This window comes from Crocodylus porosus, unplaced genomic scaffold (genome assembly GCF_001723895.1).
Source record: "Crocodylus porosus isolate Cpor-Errol unplaced genomic scaffold, CroPor_comp1, whole genome shotgun sequence".
In the NCBI taxonomy this organism is placed as follows: domain Eukaryota; kingdom Metazoa; phylum Chordata; order Crocodylia; family Crocodylidae; genus Crocodylus; species Crocodylus porosus.
In genome coordinates, this window is record NW_017728950.1 from 3962975 (window position 1) to 3979920 (window position 16946).

At 38.8% G+C, this 16946-nt stretch overlaps 1 protein-coding gene and 1 long non-coding RNA gene across 3 annotated transcripts in view; one reads left to right on the forward strand and one right to left on the reverse strand.

The window, feature by feature from the left end:
* Positions 1-1738, forward strand: part of LOC109323449 — a 17638-nt gene extending 15900 nt beyond the window's left edge. The window contains exon 3 of the long non-coding RNA XR_002104670.1: positions 1727-1738. This is a non-coding gene — a long non-coding RNA (uncharacterized LOC109323449). The remainder of the gene's footprint in view (positions 1-1726) is intronic.
* LOC109323448 (contactin-associated protein-like 4) overlaps positions 1-16946 on the reverse strand; it is a 421861-nt gene that overhangs the window by 263852 nt on the left and 141063 nt on the right. The window lies entirely within an intron of this gene.

A 16946-nucleotide genomic window follows, 5' to 3' on the forward strand; every position in this document is an offset into this window, starting at 1 on the left:
TAGATGCACATCTTGCTGGGGTCGTTTGACCCCAGTATTCTTTCCTGCCATGGCAGGGGGTCGGACTAGATGATCTGCTCAGATCCCTTCCGAGCCTAGAAACTATGAAACTATATATGTATGCATATATACACATCCATCCATCTATCCATATAGATCTATCAATCGATGGATAGATATCTATATCTATATCTATATATATGCACACAAACACACATATGTATGTATATACTATATTTGCAAGACAAGGTTTTTCACCCCAATCAGCATGAGGAAAAATGCCTCTCATCTTACCTTCACATATAAGGAAGCCTCATTAAATACAATGGCTATCTTTGAACTGCTGCTAAAGACAGCACATGCTCAGTAATGGAAACCAATTATGAAGGTAATTAAATGCAGTCAACAGTGAGCATGGCTACATGGCCCATATTGGGCAAAAAAAAAAAAAAAACCCTGATGGGAACTTACCACTCTTTTTTGTTTGTTTTTGAAATTTCATGTCTCAGGCCAAATCATCCAAATCAGTTCTGAATTCTATCAGCTGAGTAGAGCTCAGTCTTTGAAGTTTGTGTAGCACTACCATTGCCAAGTATGCTACCTTCCAGACTCTTCAGCGTGGGGCTTCAGACACTCCCAAACCCCTGACTGGCATCCTACCACAATGATAAGTTAGTGCAAACCACCTGTATAAGATATATGGTAGTGACCATTGAGCACAGTCCCCCTCAACAATGACTCTTTTTCAACTCATTCTGAGCCACCACACTGAATACATCTGAACTTCTTCTTCACTCCCAGAGCTGAGTTATGCCTTTCTTTCCTATTTCCAATGATTCCTATTTCTTCAACAACCTTAAGTGCCTGGCAAGCATCACTAAACAGTTAACCAGAATACCTCTCTCAAACTGTCTTATGATTAATGTGGCCCTACTTTCCATGAGGTGCAGCTGGACCAGGTTGCCCTACACATCATCTGCATGTACATTTTTTGGAGCATTGCAGGACTCACAACAAGAACACCCAGTTCCAATCATGACGAGGGGGCTAATTGATACATAGATCCTTTGTGGAGAGGTATCTGGAGTATACACACACAATGAGCAGTACTGAGCTATGGGGTCACCATGGCTTGAAATGTTGGGGCTCAGCTCAAAGAACTGTATAATAAAACATAAGCCTTTTGACTTTAGACTAATATCAGGCAGTTTGTACTCTTTATAAATGGATGCCAATGTGCTGCTTAAAAGCGTGTTTATGGAGGACCTGGGCTAAAACTTGCAGCAGTTTCAAAAAAAGGTGAATTGTACCATTTTTGGATGAATTAAGTCTATGGGTACTATATGCAAATGATTAGAGTTATGTTTATTTCAAGGTCATTTTTTCAAATTTTCTCCTCATTTCCATGTTTTCAGGGAGAGCACAGCATAACAGTAAGGAATTGTGGAGAGGGCTGCAGTGGGAAGTTGATAGAGGCAGAGGGTAAATGGGCTACCTGACTCCCATATCTATTTTCCCTTATGTAGCAGTGGCAGGGGGACAAATGCAAGACAAATCTCAAATAATTAAATTACATACCTGGCAAATTACATGGTAGGCAAGGTTCTTTAGGAAGATGTGATATCTTTTATTAGACCAATTAAATAGTCTAATAAAAGATGTCACATCTAGCCAAAGAACCTTGCCTGACTATGTATTTAGAACAATACAATAGGGCTGTGCAAAGCTTCAGGTGCTGATTTGATTTGGAGGAGATTTTGCTCAATTTGGTGGCCAAATTTCCAAATCCAAATCGAATCAGGGGACCGATAAAAAGGTTTAAATCAATTCAAAGCTCTCTGAATCTTTGGAAATGATTCAGAGAGCTTCAATGATTCAGGCAGTCCCTACCCGCTGCAGCAGGGAGCTGGAGCCAGACTTGGAGCTGGTAAGTAGGGGCGGGGGAGGGGAGACTGGAGGAGGGGGGAGGGGACTATAGGGGAACCCCTGCCAGACCTCATCCCCTGCCTACTCCCCCACCCCCCTGAGTGACCCCTAGCCCTCACCCACTCCCTCAGCACCCCCATGGCTGCCCCGCCCACCCCAGCTCCTGATGCTTTAAAAAAAATCCCCTACTCTGGGTGCTGCCAGGTAGGGCGGTGATGCCTGCTGCCCCCCACTTACCCACAGTGCATTGGAAGCTCTGCACAAGCCCTCCAACCTTCACCAGCTCACCAGCTCCTGCAGGGGCCTCAGGGCTTCAGGGGGCTTGTGGAAGAGCCTCCCACATGGCACGGGCCAGTGGAGATCACTCCCCTTCAGGCAGGAACTGATGAATCTGGGGAAGGTGGGGAGCCATGGGGGGCGCTGGGAGAGCGGGGACAGAATGGGACAGTGGGGGGCAGCAGGGATCACCCCCCACACCTGGCAACATCTGGTGAGTCAGGGTTTTTTTTTCAAAATGCTGGGAGCTGCAGCAGGGATGGCAGCCATTGCTAGGGCTGGGAGAGCAGGCGGGAAATGGGCCTGTGTGAATCAGCCGAATCAACTCAGGACAGTGATTCAAATCAGTGAATCAAATCACTGTCCCCTGAATCAGACAAATCCAAATCCGAAGCATATACTAGCTGCTTTGCACAGGCCTACAATACAGCTACACCAACAACCCTGGAAAATTATATCAAATTTATAAATTTACCATATACAGAATTGAATTATTGTGGAGTCATCTTATAATCAGGGTCATGTTATATTCAAGTAAATATGGTATACACTTCTTAATTTTCTCATTTTGATAGCAGAGATGAGAAAAAATGCACTCAATTTCAAAGGAGTTGAGCAACCACAGCTCTTGCTCATTTCAGAAGTGCTAGATGAACAATATTTCTGAAAACCTGGTCCAAAAATGTCTACTGCCAGACTGGAAATGTAAAAAACAACCTATGCAGTAAAATCAAGTTGATGAAAACAGTTAATCATGTAACTCTAGAATGTCAGATCATACATAATTATCAATGATACCTTTTTATTGACCCAAACTATTTTTTTCTTTGTTATGAAGATTGCGTACCCACCATGTCACCACAGAATTTTTTTTCTTTTTTGTATGCCATCTTTGATCATCAATTTATCTAGTATTTAGTTCCTTCTCAGTGGGCACATCTACATGGTCATTAATGCACAACACACTTACTGTACATTTAGTTTAGTATTTGCTTAATGAAGTACTAACTAAATTTGCAGTAACTCGCATTACTGTACATTAGCCCCGACACACGGTTTTTTACTGATGTGTACTGAGCAGTAGCCCAATACAACTGTGCAGTAGTGTATTAGCACATTTTTTTCCAAGCAGACTACTGTGCAGTGTTATTAGGCTACTGCGCATAACTGTCTTGTGTAAATGCACGCTGTATTTTTTTCTCTTTGTGTGATGCATTTAATATATTCAGGTTATCTAAAATATTTTTTAATGGGAACATTAGATACAAATATTCTGTTTTCCATTATTGAACTTTCTTTTCTTTTTTTACTACTCATTTATTTGGGTAAATAAAATTTCTTTTGAAGGATAAAACAAAATGCTATATAAGTCTTTATTCTCAAGCTGCCCTGAAGCTTCCAGTAATCAAGAAAAATAATACCAGAATTTTCCTCCTCCTTTTAATGTAATTAAGCCCATGTAAATGAAGGACCAGATCTAAGTCTCCCCTCACACTCATGAATGCTGTCACTTTGGGCCTTAAAACAGAGATGGTAAGAAGAAGGGGGTGGAGACTGTACCGATGTGGGTGTGCTAAAAGAGAAACAAACTATAACCTTCTGTTCTCTACTATTTTTAAAGTTTTAAATGAACTTTAACCCATGAAGCAGGAGAGCTTTATCTCTAGCTTCTCTCTATTAGTATTCACCTGTAATGTTTATTAGCATTAATGTGACTGAGAAGACACTTGCCCAAAGTCACATATAGAACCAGTGGAAAAAGAAAGGATTGCAACTCTTGTCTCTGTTGTCAGCTCTATGCTCATTTGCCCAGATTATGTTCCTTCCCTAAATACATCCTATTTTCACCTCTTTTGTTGTTTAAACATGTAGTGCTAATATAAATAAATAGCATTATTATAACATATTTGATAATATGCATACTATAGCATATTACATAAATAGAATAGAATAAAAATAACAAAATAAATAACAAGCAAAATTGATATTACAGTATGTATAAGATGTGCCATGTAAAAAAACTAAATGAGCTGCTGAAATCTTAAGTTGTGGAGTTCTTGATTATTTTCCACAATAACAACAGGGCAAACTCAAAATCAACTTTATATTTCATGTCATTGTCAGTGCCAGCACCATAATCTCTGATGGGAGGCAAACAAATTTCAAAGCAAAGTTCAAGAGGAGAAAATGGCTAGTACACAAGACTTTTCCATAAAATAGGGAAGCATAAAATAGGTCACAAAGATGAGCGTGAGAAAGGAAGAATGAGGGATGAGTGAATCTGAATCCCAAAGGAAACTAGACCTGAGGTGAAGATAGGGTAAAATGTCAGATAGGCTTCAAAATAATGTTGAGGAATTTGAATTTGATGCAGAAAGGAAATAAAAGACACTAAAAGGATTCTGAGGTTGCTCTAGCACATGCCAGGAGACCAACTTAACACAGTGGTTTCAAAAACAGGGGTATGCTTAGAGCCCCTCCCATCCTTTCAGATTGCAGTGCACTCTCATCTTCTTTAGCAGAGATTCAGTTCTAGGTTTTTCTATAACTGTGAATATTTATTGTACACCAATAAGTGGAAATATAGGAACTACATTATCTTGTAAATTTAGTTTCATTTCGGATAGGTGCTTTTATGTATAATATATATTATTTTATAGTTAATCAGAACATTTTAACAAGATGCTTCTAAATTTTAACAAGATGTTAAATTAGTTACTTGTTGCCCTGGATAATTTAATTAAAAGCAGATTTTATAGCTGTCACATCTCCTTCTTGATGATTAAATTTATAATGATTTGATTTTACTTAGGCCCACTCTACATATTATATCTATTGTGCAATTACCTTGTCAATTGTGCAATAAATTTAGACTGGCTATATGTACCAATTAACTATCTTGCCTTAAAAAAAGGTCAAACCATCTCTAAAGTTATTGCTTGAAAATGTGTAGTAAGTATAACTTTATAACTGGTTTCTATCCAACTTTAATTTGCGAATATAGGCAATCTGCAGGAAGACAGCAGCAGCAGCAGCTGCAAAATTCTAGGTACTGGAAAGCAGAAAGCAACCCTGGGGCTGGGAGATCACAGCCAACATCCTTAATGTCCTCTTCCTTGGATCAGCTGAAATTGAAATTAATTTACCTTATTCCCTGACATTTCAATGACAAGGAATTAGCAGTACCCCAGTTTCCCAGGCTCTTTACCTGTGACACAGTGTAAGTGTCCCACCCCCACTCTCCATTAGTATCTTTTATGGTTGTGGCATATGGGAGTGGTCGGAGTAGATGATGATCTTGTGGACTCCTTTGATAAATGGTTGTTCAAGAGTCCTTGGTTGCAAGGGACTGGACTCAATGTTCCAAACAAACAGCATCATTTCCTTGTTATTTCAGTTAGTCAGAAACTTTATATTACTTTAACAGATTTAAACCTAACACACGGGACAGGACACAATTACACTGAGAGATGGCCAAATATTCTGAGTGACTCATCAGCTGTGAAGTGAATAAGACTTAAGTTTTAGCAATAATCCATGTGTCATTGATTTTATGGGTTTTATACACATTCTCAGGAATGTTTCATTAACAAGAGTTGTAATAATGTGTGCAATTTTACATGTAAATATGTATCTAATATTCTGAAGCCATTGTTTCAAATGCTGTTCTTAGCCTTCTGGATCAGTCTTTGTTGAAGCAACATTTTCATTTCAAGAAGAAAATTACCCCCCATTTAATGAGGACAATTTGTCACTGTTAGCTTCCTGCATTTTCCATTCTTTGATTCTGTCTTCCAGTGCTGGTTTATTGGAGGCTGGAACTACAGGGTGGCAAATATTATAATCAACGTAATGTTCTCTCCAAGGCACTCTGATATTTGTCTGACATGAGGGTATCTACAGTTCTAGAAAGATAGAAGTAAATCATTCTCCTTGGGACAAGTCTGATATCACAGATAACCATGTCATATTACCTGGCTCATAAAGTGCCCTATAACTATCAAGATCCTTGCTATTCCTTCTATTAGAAGGTTGTTCTAGAGCCTCACTGCTCTCATAGTGGAAAACTGTATTCTAAATTCCAGCTGAACTTGATTCTTGTCCACTTTCTACTCATTTCTTATTTTATTGGAATTGAGCTTCCTTAAAACTTTTAAGAACTTTTGGTAGAACTTAAAGAGTGCTTCTCACCCTTGGTTGTTACTCCCAATTCATTTACAGGCAAGAATTATATCCTGTCCCAACCTCTGTTTTGCTAGACTAAACAAGATAAGATCTTTGAGTCTCCTGTGATATGAATAGCCCTCTAATTCATCTGATTACTTCTATAGCACTTCTCTGCCCCATTCTAGGTGGAATTCATTTTTTGTGAACATGGGTGACCAAATTTGTACACAGCACTCCAGAGAGTGGGTCATCTGAGCCTCGTCCTCTGAGTATTACCTCCCTACCTCTACCAGAAACACTTTACCTAAAAATTCTAGGGTCTTTTTCATAGCCCCCATCACACTGGAAGCTTATAATCATCCTGTGATCAGCTAAAAAAATGCAGTCAGTTATTTCCAACTGATGAATTTAAAGACTAATAACAAGAATTATCACTAATAACTTTTGTGTTCCTTCCATATATAATTCTGATCCTAGGCATATGATGTCAAACCCCTCATACTATCTAATTATAACCTCTTCTAAAATCCTCTCTCAAAGTGATTGTAACCCAAACTGATTTTGTTTTAATCCATAATAGTGCTATTTATTCATACTGGTGCTATTTATTAAGGCTGGGTGCTCAAGCCCCAGCTTGAAGGCCAGATGCAGCCCTGGTACTTTGTTATTTGGCCCACAGGGCTCCCCATGGGTTTGTGGGGAGTCCCATAAACCTCTGCCCTAAACACTAGATCCAGAACACAGGGCAGTACAGGGACCAATCTTGGCATACGGGACACAGTGGAGGCAACATAGGGCCCTGGTGTTTGATTCACACATGTAGGACTGGGCAGAGGTGGTGAAGAATTCCAGGGGCCCAAACTCATCACATGAAGCCCAGCGGAGACAACACAGGCCCCAGAACTAGTACCATCTGGAAACAGGTATGCAAGCCTGATCCTGGGCTATGGGGTCTGATCTGGTCCACAGACTGGCCCCACACCACTCACTTTCTTAGTGTGCCCAACTTGTTCTTTGGGTAGATGTGATATCTTATTATTAGAGCAACTAAGTATTTGGAAAAATGTTATTTGGAAGCCTGCAGGCACAAGCACCCTTTTTCAGGCACAGGGAATCTCTGTTGTTCTGAGATCTCCAAGAAATGAAAGAAGCTACAAGTATGATAGGAGGTCAGTGAGAATGTAAATAGATGGAAATTAGAAAAACAATGGGTAGAGAAGGGAGAGGAGGGGGAGAACAGATTGGCATTATTTCCCCAAGGTAAGTAAGGGAGATTAAGGTAGCTAAGTTCCCCAAGGTAGAAAAGAGGCAGTGTGTGAAAAAGTAAATAGCTGGAAATTAGGAAGACAAAAGGGTAGAGAAGGAGAGGAGAAGGAGGTGGGGGGAGGTGTAAATGGTAAGGTCATGCAGGTACCTGGTGAATCAGATGTCAGGCAGGTTATATTGTGTCATAAATTCAATGCCTTTATTAAGTCCATAATTTTTTGTACCCAGTAGATTTATGAAGTGAAGTCTGTACGTTAATCTACGAAGTGTTTTGTAAGTTCCCTTTGAGGATTCGAATTGAGAGATTGGAGAGGGAGTGATTGTCTTGTGAGAAGTGTGCAGTGCACCCACAGGTAATTGGATATTTTTGTCTTTGATGACTTTTCAGTGTGTGTTCATTCTGATGAACAGTTGCTGTTTGGTTTCTCCCATATATTTTCCATCAGGACATTTTGGTGCACTGGATGAGATGTGTAACATTTCTGGAGATGATGTTCAACAGGTTGGACATTACTGATTTAACACATTGTTAATGAACAGAGCCCCAACCTTGACTTCATTTCTATTTTTCCCTTAGTAGTACATGACTATTAATACTCAAGTGTCAGTCACAGTTGCTATTCTACTATCTTTTTGTTACCCTCATGATGCCTATTCTTGCACCATGTTTTAGTTCCTTCATTTATTTTGCCATTTCTTTCAATAGCAGACCCCCACCCCCGAAAGACAATAAATAAATAAATTAATGCAACCAAAAAAACAGAGTTGTTTCTTCCTAACCAAATTTCCTATACCGATTTGGCTCAGTTCCTCACTAACTGTATTAATAACCAGACTATCTTCTTTTATCAATCTTAGTACTTTCTTTCCCATTGCTGCCCACCCTCCTAACGTGATATTCCTTATTCATTGTTCAATAAAGCAATCCATTCTCATATCTTTTATCCATTCTTTGATCTTTCTTTTCAAGTGTGAAAAAACCAACCTCAGAATTACACAAATTTCTCCTAGGCTTCTCCCCCCGTAATTTCTTAGTTTACAAGTCATTTCACCCCTGATCCTAGCCCTAGCTTCAAGAAATAAGGTAGAATCCATTTACTGAGAAGAATCCTTTTTCTGCAACTACCTCCCGGTGATCAAACATCTCCAAACCTTCTGGATAGCACCAACCTGGAGCCACTGTTTATCTGAATTATATTATTGTGATTTTGGTTTCTTTCTATGCTGACTTGCAGATGAATTGATTGGCAGACAAATTTGGCAGACAAGATTGGCAGACAAATTTTTGTTCTATTTCAGTGAGACTCTGGCAATGTCACTTGTTTCAACCATTGGTAGGACAATTAGGGACTATTTTTTCTCTGCTCATATCAAGAATCATCTCAGCCTCTAAACCATATGTTGGTTCCTTCTACTTTTTGTATCCATTATGGTCATAAACCCTCCAATTCTTTTCAACAAGTAGTCCCTTGTCACCAACTCAGCTTTTCACGGTATTATTGTAAAGCTCAGGGCTTCTCCCACTTATCCCATCTTCTGTCTGTGTTCCATCTTATCTTCTGTTCTCCCTCAGCCTCTCTCTACATTTGCTGTTTAATACCATCATTCCTCTGTGGGTGCTAGCCTTGCTATCTATCTCCATCATTTCTTCTTGTTCTTCTCCTTTTATGAGCCTGGCTGCCCTTCTCCCTTGCCACACCACCTTCTGTTTCTAGCTGTTATGACTCTTTGTTCTTTAGTGCAGAAAACGTGTTCTTCACTTCAGTTTCTTTTCTGTTACCTTCTCTTCTTCTTTCTTGTCCTCAGATCATGTGTTTCTTATGGGTCACCCTTCTCATATAAGAGTCCTCTTATTCACAAGGGATCTGTAAGTGTTCAGTTGTCCATGCAACCTTCTTTCATATCTCTTCTCTTATTTCTTCAAAATAAATCCCAGTATATCCAGCTGCTTCTGTAGTCCTCAGATCTTTTCTTCGATATTATTTTCAAGTGACACTTCAAGTGTAAATAGTTTGAGAGGTAGCCACAAAGGATAATGTACATCCTGTGTTTTTTTCCTTCAGTTGTTTCCATTGTCTCCACAATCCTTCTCCAGTGATGGCTCAGTAGCCATCATTATCTTCTCTTCCTTGTCCCTACCTTCGGCGTAAAGAAAGGGAAAACAGGCAAGTTCCTATGAAACCTCCCTTGCTTTCTATCTGCTTACCTTTTAAGATTTTTGTCTAGCTCAGCATTATCCCCTCCATAAGAATGAGTTGCTAACTATCTGTCAGGAATGACCTAAGTCTTCCCCTTCCTACTCATGACACACAGCACCTACCAGATTCTGCAGACTACAAAACCACAAATGGCAGACCATATAAACTACAACCAATCACACTGCCAGGCAACAGAAAGGCAAAATCACATATTTCAAGAAGTTCCTCTCTTTGCATCAAAAACAAGACCAATACAAACTCCCTTGTTTTCTGCTGTCTGCTAGATTATGTCACCTTAAAAAGAGGACACATACTTAATGGAAATGACAGCACATTATTAGCTAATCAGCCCTGACAAAATGCTGTAATATTTCACTATGAGGCAATATTTACACATATACACATGCAAAATTTTGAGTGATATTCATCATGGTACTGTGTATTGTATTAGAGGTAGAGTGTGCACTATGAATATATGAGGTGTACATTGGCACAATTATGGATACCCATGATCGTTGAGAACCGATTGGAAAGGTTGACAAAGATAAAAACATTGTGCGGTTAACCTAGTATATGCAGTCATACATTTTGCTGAATAATCTGAGATTGTTTACAACATGGCCAAAGTGCATCCCCTCAGGTAAAACAATATAGATAAATCAATTTGGTTTTCTTAAGAGTTCAATAGGAAGGTTCTCTCAAATTGTCAGTATTTCAGTCCAGAATTTATAACTTTGATAATGGTGTGTTAACACTGTCAGTTACCACTTAGCAGAGTTTATAAACTTGACTCATATTAAAAAAAACAAGTTGATATTATGTTAACATTGCAACTATTTTATCTGATTTCCCATATAGTTTTAATGCCTTCAGCTTCTTAGCTACCATATATGCCACGTTAGTTATAATGTGTGGCATATGATTCACTTGATCGCTTGCATTTAGGAAATAGTTCAGTCATTTTCCATTTAAAAAAAATACTATATGTATATCTCATAGTAAAGACTATGTTGTAAGTGACATAAGCATACTTTTGACAGTTTCCCTGCACTCTTCATAATTATCTACCTCATGAGCACTATAGCTAATATTCCTAATGTCTACCTTATGCTGATTGCTATTAAAGCAAAGAGGTAAAAGAGAAAAAAAAAGGAAAGGAAAACGAAAACACAAAAATAAAGTTCATGCAGTCAGGGAAATATTTCCTTATTCAACCCTACCCCTAGTACTCCTATAAACATAAAGTCAAAAAAGTAGCTTCTGGAGTCTGTGGATATGAATCCTGCCCAATGACAAAGGTATAATCTTTGTCTAGCCCTGAACTATGTAATGAGGAAATATAGATAAGTCTGTTGCCAGAACCTTTACAGTATCAGAGGAAAATTTAATATTTATGGGGAAAAAAAAAGTTAAGCAAATAAAGCAACCTGCATTCTTCTGCCATGGGAGGAGTTTAGCCTTAGCATCCTCTCACTATTCAAATTTCCAGGGTGCGACTGAAATTGCAATAAAAACAGGAAATCTGAAATCTTCAACATTGCTTGACACTGCAGTACTAGAGGTTCTGGAAAGCTACAAGATAAGGGTACTGAAAGCAGCTAGGCAAAGTCATTAAAATGTCAAAGAATTATGTTATCCTCAAAAAGGTACCGTTTAGGAAAGGCTCATTTTCTTTAAAAACAACCAACCAACCAACGCCCCCCCCCACTACTTATTATATACTTGCTATGCTAAAGACTCATAAAACAACGGTGTGTCAGGTAACTATCTGCATATATGAAACGCTTTATGAATCTAAACACGTAAATATGAACAGTGAGAAAATTTAGAATTATTTGTGGTCTACCTGAAAAACATAAAAAAACAAGTAAAATTAAGCAGAGGCTATGTCAAAGATTAAATTAATATTATTAGAACAGTGCTAAAGTTGTGAACACAAGTACTCAAAAGTAAAACAAAAAGGTCATTTTATCCTGCACTTATGCATCTGCCAAATAAATACTTTATATAATAAAAACAGCCTTTTTAAATTGCACAATGTGATACAAACTGAAACATCTGATACAAGTTTGCATTTTGTAACTTAAACTGCATACTGATGTGATGGGCTAGCTGATAGTGACTTAGCCCAGGGGTTTTGAAAGGGCAAAAGATGATTGGAGGACTTGGGATTCACTTTCCTCACCAATCTGGTAATGATTTGGCCCAGGGGTTTTGAGGGGGTAAAAGATGATTGGAGGACTTGGGATTCCCTTTCACCAACCCATATAATTTGTTCTGCTGTTCTTGTTTTATATTTTGTTAACCCTGCTTTTTGTCATTGATTGTAAGTGTCTAACCTTTGTTGAAACCTGCTCCCTTGGGGCACTGTAGTGTCCACTATACCCTCTGATTTATGCCTTGTTACATTCCCAGTATTAAAAGGTATATGGTTAAGTCCCCATGGTGGTCTGGCTCTGCTCTATAAGGGGAGGAGAGTCCCTACACCTCCCACAATGCTTGTGCACCTGCTTTGATCCCTTTAATTGGAGAGGGGATACCCCTTGAGGTACCGCCTGGGTTACATTGATGTCTGGCTCGTTTATTAAGTTTATCTTCAAAACAGGAAGGCAAACTTGGCTCAATTGCTATGAAGTGATATATGTGTACTATCACACTGTAGTCTCCTGAGTTAGCAGCAGACATTACCAGTTAGTATTATTATGCTGCTATCTCAGTTTTCTGAGCGATGTTTCTAAAATCCGGCTATCCCAATTTAACATATCCTTCTAAGGGGAGTATAAGGTAATAATATTTTAAATTTATACTGTACTATTCATACTAAAGTACTCTAAATATTACATGCAAACAGCAGCACTTAGCTGCCTTGAGCTCAGGATTGGAAATAGTGGCCAATCAGCATAAAATATAGTGCATTATGGTAAAGGCAGGAAATATTTTGTATTCTGACAACAGGACAAACCTGTCTCCCAAACTGCATCATGTGTTTCTTTACCATCTATAAAGACAGCTGCCAAACCTGGTTTTTCAATATCCTGTCTAAAACAATCTGCATTGAAAACTGAATGATTTACACTGAATCTCTGGAAGGCAAATGGCTAAGCCAGCTTTGTTTAATTTTGAGTCTCCAGTAAGATATTACAAACTTGATGTTTAGTCTTCTAAGCCATCCTTACGTGTAACATCTCCAAAACTAGTCTTGATACCCTTCAATTTTTACTTTTGTATTCACTGCATTCTCCACAAAAAAAAATTCTAACTAATTCCACACCCACAGTCTTATAGCAATTCCTCTTAATCTTTCCCACTTTTGATAATATCCTATCAAAATCCAGACTCTGTGAAAGCCTGTCCACAACACAGATTTTTCCCTTGTGCAATGCTACTCTCTCTTCTTCAGATTGAAAAAGCTTAACATTTTATTTCCTGTTACTTTAGCAAACGCTACCTATATAGTGACTCTAGAGGTTCCAACAATAAGGTAGAAGACAATTTCATCATAAATGCTAGGAAAGGTCAAGACACAGAGGGGAAAAGTTGTTCAAGGTTGGTATGGCAAACCAAGACTAAATCCAGATGCCCACTTGTGCTTCCAGGCTTTTTCCCCAAGACCAACCGTCTTCTCATTAGTTAAGTCACTAACTGTCTCTGCATCTCAGTTTCACCATAGCAACCCCTACATCACATAGACAAGAGTGGGCCCTTTGCTCGAGATCACAAACTGGGAGAAGTTAGCTATTTATTTATCATCTTCCAAGATTGTGCAATACGTTATATACAATATTACTATCAACAGAGCCTTGATATTTTATTGATAACTGAGGACAATATAACTCACTTTATATATGTTTGAATAAAAATATTGAAGTGCAAAAATGGGAAATATGGCCCTACCTAAAAAGTAGTTTCATGTGTGGGATATAATATGATTACGAGAGGAAAGCTCTATCAGGGAGCTGATTTGATGTTTTATATCAGAGCATGTATTAAATAGTTCTTAAACTGCACAGGACAAAGTTATTCTCAAGAAAATATATAATACAACACCTAAAAACTAAGGGATGTACTCTTATTGATTTGCTGCTAAGAAACAGGGAAGAATTGGTAAGGAATGTATTAGTAGATGGCAACTAAGGAAGCAGTGGAGGGCAACAAAAATGGTTAGGAGCCTGGGGCACATGAATTTTAAGGAGAGGCTGAGGGAACTGGGCTTAGTATGTCTGTAGAAGAGAAGATTGAGAGGGGATTTAATAGCAGCCTTCAACTACCTGAAGGGAGGTTTGAAAGAGGATGGAGTTAGACTGTTCTCTGTGGTAGCAGATGACAGAACAAGGAGCAACAGTTTCAAGTTGCAGCAGGGGAAGTTTAGGTTAGAATTAGGAAGAATTTTCTCACTAGGAGGCAGTAAAGCACTGAAACAGGTTACCCAGAATGGTAAAAAAAAAAAACCCTCTCCATCCTTGGAGGTTTTTAAGACCCGGCTCGACAAAGCTTTGGCTGGGACTGGTATATTTGGGGATAGTCCTGCTTTGAACAGGTGGTTGGAATAGATTACCTCTTGAGGTCTCTTCCAACTCCATTTTTCTATGATTTTCTATGATTCTAAAACAGTACAGAAATTGAACATGAATAACCTCCTGCCTCCTCCTACAGTATGCAATAGCTTACTTGACACATAATGAATATAGATTGGAAATGGTGTGCACAGCTGTTTGCTGGTACTGGGAGACACGTGGGGAAACTGGAGTAAACAACAAGGGGTGACAGAGTGGTAGGCCTGATCATGGGGTAAGGCTAGCAGGTCTAGGGAAAGGATTAGCAGGGGGTTTCTATCCAGGGGTAGTGGTGGATGGTGAGTCGGGGGGCTAAAAATAGCCCAGTCAGGGATGGAGGGTAGTGAAATCACAGCCCCAGGGCTGGTACTAGTGAATGGACTTTCTCAGCCCTGGGACAGTGTCTGAACACGTACATGTACAATCATTAGATAGATCAGGTTAACCCATTCCCAATTTGAGTTACTTCACCTCCTCATGGGAACTAACTTAAATTGGGCCCACCATTTTTTGCCTGACTTAACCCTCATGAACTCCTGGACAGATATTTATCTTCATAAATGTGTACACATATACTTTTATATGTATACATTTTATTACGTAAATGACCATGAATGCATTATATCATTCAATGAACTGCCTTCAACAGCAGAAGTTCTGGTACCTGAAAATGTAATCTATTTATAAGGAATACAACTTTAAAAAACATTGGTAAGACTGGTAAATTTTAGCATGATAGCTCCTTGACAAAATGCACACAGAGTAAAGTGTGTGTTTGTGGGGGTGGGGAATCTGAGAGATATTTAGACAGTGAAGAATCTCTTAAGAAAAACTGAACATAATAAAAAAATATGTTTCTACCTCTGCTGGATTTTAAAGCACTCTTACAGTATAAGAATTAGATTCCAAAGCAAGGAAGCTAATGGGCAGATTAATAACATTTACTTCCCACAAAACCTGTTATATGAACTCAGGCAAACACCAGACTTAGAAATACAAGACAAAAGAAACATTTTATTATGGGAGACTGTAACAGGAAGTCAGAGGGCTCCTGTTACTTTAAGAAGAAGCTGTAATAGGCTGAGCTGGCTCTGGGAGGGCTGGCAACTCAGGGTGTGAGAAACAGGCCATATTTGATTAGGATTTGGATTCAGCCTGAATCAGGGACAGTGATTCGATTCATTGATTTGGATGCAATTCAGCCGAATCCAAATCAGAAGATTTGATGCTGATTTGGAGAATCAACAAATCAACCACAGACACAGCTTTAAATGTTTTTGTACATACCTCAAGGTATCAGGTGTGGCTCATGAATGCTGCACTGGTGGGGCAAAAAGAGTATCAAGAAACAAATAAGAGAAACTGATACTATCTGTATCATTACTTTGCACCTTTTAGAATATTTACAAATATCACACTCACTAAACAAAGCAAATAAATAATAATTGGACACAAGCATCAACAAGGAGTAAATTGTCATATAGCAGTTTTTTGAAGCCACAACATGATTGACCAGAAAAGAGCCATGCTAGCAGGCAAGCTTTCTGATTATAAACAGCACTAAAAAATGTAGAACACCAAAGGGGTTTTTTGAAAATTAATTCTAACTCTACTGAACTCTTTGAAGTTTAAAGTGCTTTTGTAGAGGAACTTAAGTAGTTAAGCAAAAAATATAAGGATAGAACAGGAATGACTATCTTAATTGGTTGTGTAATATCTGGAACGCATGCATCAAATAGAATACTAGAAACTTCTAAAATTAACATTCAGTTCTTTTAACTTGTAACTTAAGGTGCATACAAACATTTGCTACACCTGCTCTACAATCATGTGTCTTCCATGAAGCCACATGATTATACATCAGGAGCAGCATGTGCAGACATTTGCTGGGGCTAGGAGCTGCACTGGAAAACTGGTCTAAGTAACTCAGGGAGGGGTAGGATTAGGGGAGGCTGAAGGGTCCATGGTAGTATTATTCATACAAGAGTGGTGCAATTCAGGGGGCTAAAAATAACCCAGTTGGGGGATAGGGGGGCTGGTAGGAGGAACTCAGCCCCAGGTCTGGGGTGAGCAGTCCTAGCTGCAGAGCTGTGTTCCAACCATCTGTAGACATTTCATAGATTGGGCTAATCTGTTTATGATCTAAGTTAATTCACCTACTTGGGTAAAATAATGCAGCTCAGACCCATGACTTCTGGCCCAATTTAAACCCCCTGAACTTCTGCACAGATGGTCATTTAAACTGACCTAACCCTAGTAAGCTTTATCTAAACATGACCTCTACATGCACCCTTAAGCTATAAACATAGTTATGTAGCTGCCCTTGTCTACGTGGGTTTTTAGTCTAAGCATGTTTCTGTTTCTGTCCCTGTATATAACACAGTTTGCTATTTTTTGCAAAATTTCTAACTGTTACACTGGAATATTAAAATGGGACTGATCAAACCTAATTCCTGTTTTTATACTTATGCAAAATCCATACAGTAAGAGATTTGCAGAGGTTCTCCTCTGTTTCAATGTGTGAGGAACAGTAAAAACTCCATGCTCTTCCTTCAGTTAA